The sequence below is a fragment of the Echinops telfairi genome, unplaced genomic scaffold, assembly GCF_000313985.2.
Source record: "Echinops telfairi isolate 266 unplaced genomic scaffold, ASM31398v2 ScPeMD7_7420;HRSCAF=8458, whole genome shotgun sequence".
Lineage (NCBI taxonomy): Eukaryota > Metazoa > Chordata > Mammalia > Afrosoricida > Tenrecidae > Echinops > Echinops telfairi.
Genome location: NW_022111320.1, coordinates 8597526 through 8603511, shown reverse-complemented (window position 1 = coordinate 8603511; position 5986 = coordinate 8597526). Strand labels below are relative to the sequence as shown.

General features: G+C 37.4%; 1 long non-coding RNA gene across 1 annotated transcript; it reads right to left on the bottom strand.

Moving 5' to 3' along the window:
* Nucleotides 1-4921: 4921 nt before the first annotated feature.
* Nucleotides 4922-5302, bottom strand: LOC123522514. The gene is made up of 3 exons (XR_006680773.1): nt 5249-5302; nt 5090-5122; nt 4922-4989 (listed from the first exon to the last, which is right to left on the bottom strand). It is a non-coding gene; the product is annotated as an uncharacterized LOC123522514 (long non-coding RNA).
* Nucleotides 5303-5986: the final 684 nt, after the last annotated feature.

The window sequence follows — 5986 nt, the reverse complement described above, 5'->3', positions numbered from 1 at the left end:
CAAATACCTGTCCACTTCAGCTCAGTCATGCCCAAGATATTGCTCTTTATATCTTTATACATTCTATTTTATTTTTGACAGTTATCAATTTTCCCAGGTTCATAGATTTTTACATTCTACATTTCAGTAATTAGTTGCAGCTGTTTCCTACCATTTTGAGTCATGCCTCAACAGTAAATGAAAGCCTCAAGTTTTGCTCCATCAAATTTATAAAATTCAACTCTGTTTTTAGTAAGCAGCTTTCCCATAGTCATATTCTTAGTACCTTCCAACTTGCGGGCCACTGGTTTTGGCACTATATTAGACAATATTCTACTGCTATTCATAAGGGTTTCAGTGACTAATCCCCCAGAAGTGGATCTCCTACTCCTTCTTCTTAACTTGTCCTTGGTCTGGAACCCTGCTGAAACCTGTCCAGCAAGCATGACCACATTATGTGAAATCCAGGTGGCATAAGTTCTAACAGCTCAGCAACATGAAAGACAACACAGAATGAAAAGGTAACAAATGAATTGTGGCCTGATTAACTAGAGAGCTGTGAACTTCAACAAAATAAATTTAAACTCTTAGGAAAATTATAGAGTTTTGAATTAGATTATAATGTTTGTATTTTCATATGAAATAATAATAAAGTGATGATATTAGAAGTTCTACAGAACTTCAAAATTTTAAATAAATATATATATATTATTTTTTCTAACTATCTATAGCAAAACTTAGTAGTCATAAGAATTATTATCAGTGATATTCTCCAGAACAAAGGTGTGGTCTCTACAAAGAGAATGGTGCAAAAGGAAGTATGTATTTTCCCAGAAGTATTCATAAGCACAATTGAATTTCAACTGAACTGTATTAACTTATCATTGTGTATATTTTTAAAAGTCAAAGAGCCATTTGTATTTTATACTAATGGTTTTATGTTTATTAACTTATAAAACTTGCATCACTTTCTATTATGCTTGCTTTCCACTCTTCCCTGCAGATTGGAATCACCTGGGAAGCTTTGAAATCTAATACCTGGATACCTCACCCCATTAAAATATTTTACTTGACTATTATGAAGTGTGATTTAGGGTTTGAAGAATTTAAATACTCCCTCAACAATAATGTTTTAATGTGCAGAATTGTTCAGGAATCAGTGATACCACTGTTTTCCAATTTTCTTGAATAAAAGTCATCAAGGATGATAATTCTCGAATCATTTAAATATTCACAAATTGCACTATATGAGATTTCAATGAGAAGCTCAAGGGTGGTATTCTTTGACTGTAACTTTAAACAATCAAATAGTTCAGGTGTATTTGTTATAGGACATGAAATATGGTTCTTTTCCCAGTACAAGTATGTTAGCAGGCACCCAGTCAATTAAATAAATGAATGAAATCAATTTGAAAATATAGTGTTGAAGTTTCGATCCCTAATCCTAAAATTCCTACGGGTTGTTGTAATGTTGTACTAGAGTTAAAAACCGCTAGTCTACTGTTTCAATAAGGAATCATGATAAGAACCTGCAACTTAGAATTAAAGATCAGTCTAAGATGAACAATTCATCTATTAACCAAATATTTTGAAACTAATCATTGAATCTCACTCAATTGTGTGCTGCATGAATTTAATAATGACAGACTTGATTGTTATGACCGTTATCAGAATTAATGAGTAAAAGTATTAAGATGACTAAACATGGTATAGAATTGCATATTTTTCAAAAACAACACCACCACTACAACAGATCTCAGGTCACATGATTTCTGCAGCCAGTTACTCAAGCAATCTATTTTTGCTTTACATATCGTGAGTGCACTCAGGAAAACTCCATCAATGTTGCTGATGTCAATGAATATTATTTATCTCCTTCAAGCAAATATCCCTCTTTACCACCCCAGCTTCCTTTGATGTCTTTCTTACTTTACTGTCTCTTAGTATTTTGCACATTCCTCTCAAAGTGAAATATTCCATGGTGTGATAGGGAAATTTGCCTTTTCTGCATTCATTCTCCTTCAAAAACATCTAATCCATTTGTACAGCTTAAAATATTATGTTTAAGAGGGCTTCAAAAATTCACAGAACATTTTCATGATCTTTCAAATAGATTTTTCCATGAACCTTTGAAGCCTCCTCATGTTGTTTATTGTTTTTGCGGCTGTTGAATTCTGTCCAGTCTGTTCTGACTTATATCGATCTGATGCATAAGAGAACACTCTCAGGTCCCACGCCAGCCTCAGAATGGTTCTTTTGTTTGAGCCCATTTTATATGCCAGCAATTCTGAGTATTATTTCTACCTCTGTGTAACTTTAATATATGCTCAAAATTGAAGAAGAATCCAATCTAGAACTGACTCTCACTTCCCTATTCAAACTGTGCAGATATTTAGCTCAGGTATAATATGGTAAATTGCCTTTCCGATTCTTGTTGGCGAGAAACTTTTGAGATTCCTCTGGGTTGAGGATGGGGGTCAGGGGTGCTTTGTCTCCTTGAGGTAAACTAACTCTTACTTTATTTGACTGCAGCTATGTCCTTGGTAGTCTTGGTCTCATGGAGTTTGACGACAATTGTCAACATGACCAACACAGGTATACAGTGAACCCTCACCACTTCGCGCTTCACTTCCGTGGCTTCACTCTATCGCGGTTTTTGCGTAACAGCGCATGCTCTGTCATTACTGCCACTGATTGGCTCATACTGTACACGCTTCTGTCTGCATTGCTACGTATCGGAGCTACGTATCAGATGCATTTTTGCTTTTGTACAGTGAACTCAAATTGTTTGCGATTTTTAAAAAATTTTATCTAAGCCCTATGATGGCTCCTAAACGAGCTGCTTCTTCTAAGCCTTCTGACAATAAAAATAAGCGCCAGAGGAAGATGCTCACCATCCAGGAAAAGGTAAAACTTTTGGATATGATCAAAGATGGCAAGAAAATCGTGGAGGTTGCATGCCATTTCGACTTGAATGAGTCTTCCGTTCACTCCATCCGTTGTACTTCATAATATAATAAATAATAAATGATAATTGTAACGTCCAAAATGTTTTACTGCATTTTCCCTTTTTCATTTAATAAATTGGGTAATACGAGTGTAATGGTGACTAAAGGGTGTTTTTTCATGTCCTCTATGCTCTAACTACGAAAATATTTGGTTTACAAACAAGGAATCCTACTTCGCGGAATTTCATTTATCACGGTAGGGTCTAGAACCGATTAACCGCGATAAACGAGGGTTCACTGTATTTAATTCTGTTTAATAGTAATTTAGCTTGCTTTCCTTTCTTAGACTAAAATTAAAAACCAGTTATTAATCAATTGATTCTAACTCATGTTAACCTCATATTTGTTTGAGTAGACCTGTGCTTCATAGGCAGGTTGATACTGATTTTTTAAAGTAAACCTGCAATCCATGTACTTAGGTGTTTCTAACTGTGTGTGATTCTGCAGTCATTCAATCAAACCTGCCTCTCTTAATCACTTTGTAACAGCAACGGGAAAGTTGGACCTTGGTTCTCTTTCGAGCTATATTTTCAGAGTCGGATCCAAACTAGGCTCTCAGTAGATGTTTCTTAGGGAATAACTATAAAAAGCAAACTCACTGCCATGAAGTGAATGCTGACCCATAGCGATGCCCTTTGAGATAATAACTGTTTAAGGTAGTAGAAACTTAGAGTCTTCCTCCCGCAGAGCAGCTGGTGGTTTTGAACTACTGAACATAGGGATCACAGCCCAACACATAGCCACTATAACACCAGGGTCCCTGCGTACAGAACTATAATAAATATTATTTGTTATTATTCCTATTTTCTTCCTTACCACGCTCATCAATATTATGAAGACAAAGCTGACACCTTTCCCTTCTACTATTATCTCAACTATTTCATAACCCAAAGTCAGAAAAGAAAATCACTTTTCTCATTGAAGTAAATAACAATAACAAACAATACAGAGTGGTCCTCTAGTTCTGTCTGCAAACTAAATAAAATTTTTTGCCATTTTCTATAAGTATATAGAAAATGCATATATATATATATATATATATATATATATATATGACACAAAAATATTCATTTCTGACTTGGGAAATAGAGCTGTTTAATAACACTTCAGGATTTGTGCTGAGACCCATGAAAATCTTTCACTCCAAATTAGTAAAATTAACTCCCTGCCTTTCAGTTGATTCTAACTCATTGCAGCCCTATGGGACAGAATAGAACTGCCCCTGTGAGTTTCTGAGACTGTGAATCTGTGTTAGTTTGGGTTAGATTAGAGAAACAAATCTATAGAAATTCACATGTGTATAAGAGAGAGTTTTATATAAAGGGTAATTGTCCATTAAGAAAAGTCCTGGGATCTGCCCTGTAAAGAGTCTCACAATCACTCCGTGGCCGAGTACGCCCTTTGGGGCAGTTCCCTGTCTAGTGGACTTGCTGTGAGTGGCAGGGTCCTGCGGCATGGGACAACGCATGCGTACTTCACTTGCCAGCTGGTGTGTGGGTCGGTCCAGGGAAAGTGCCATTTTAAGGTTGATGCCGACCTGTAGATTGAAAAACAGTATCTACACACACCAATATCTAACAAGAGCCTATGTATTTCTTTTTCTTCTCTGCCACTAAGGCATTCTTTTCAAAGTAAGTCTACTGACTGCATGAACTGACATTCTTAACAGGTGAAATACCTTATTTCATGCAGCAAAAGAAGTAGAGCCAAGGGTAAGCTGAAATGGGGAAGACGGCAAAGGAAAGACACACTGCTGCTCCTTGTAAGAGAAATGGGGAATGCCCAAGAACTCATGAGGAAAAACAAAACCAAACAACCTCAAAACGGGACACTGCCTCAGGTATACAGACATGCTAGCAAGCTGACAGCGGCTAGGGCAAATTAACAAAGGAAAGGAAATACGCCCACGTGCACATGCTTTCCGCTGCTCTTACCTAGAAATGCTGCCATGTTCATCACCTGACTAAACACGCAGCTGGCAGGAGGTTCATCACCTACAATACTTGAAGAATAGGAAGGATTTTATTGTTCCTATACTAACATTGATAGCCCACCCAACTTTTATTATGATCAAACAAATCCGAAGAGAATTATCCAGTTACCTTATATACGGGGCATGCTTCACACCAGGCTTCCTGTGGAACAAAAAGCATAGCAGCATAGGTTAAAAGATGCTGATGTGTATGTGCTTCTGCCTCGCCAGTGGCCAGGTTTTGCTAAGTTTGTTGATGATCCATGAATTACTTAGAGATAAACTTTACCTTTCCTCCGAATTTAGTGGGAAAATGTTGTCATCTTCCACAGCTATAAAGTATCTATCAAGCAAAAAAAAAAAAAGTTATAAAATAAAGTAAATTTAAAAAAAATACTAACCACATTCAATCAAAAAAAAAGAAGAGAAAGCATCCCAAACCAGTCCAATCCAAGCCCAAAAGTCTATTAGCCCATATGTGTGATACCAATCTATAAAGTCCTTTTCAGACTCACAAAACACATGCAATGAATGCAAGATAATCACAGGCCAGTGGGTAGAAAGTCTTTGGATCCAATGATTTTGTAAGCATCTCAACCCTGGCGGGGGTCTCTGCATGGCTTCTCTAGTACCCAGGGCTGCATCAGGGTAGGTCCATGTGGCTTCTCCTCAGAGAGGTCTCCCAGGAAGTCAGTCTTCAGTAGATTGTCTCCCAGGGAGTGATCAGATTGAGAGAAGTGTCTCCTGCCTCCAGGGAGGAAACACCAGAGTTTCCTAGAATCCTCAGGGGAAGGCCATGCCCACAGAGGCCTCATTGACTGAGACCTGATTGACAGACTAGACTCCAACCCTTCACTCTTAATCCTCTCAAGTCTCAAATTGACACCAGATTATGTAACTACCACAGAATCTTTATGAAAGAAGAGAGTCTCATCTTTCTGCCATGGAGAAGCTGGTGATTTTGAACTATTGACCTTGTGGATAGCAGCTTAATGGATAACCCACTACATTAGCAAGACTCACATAC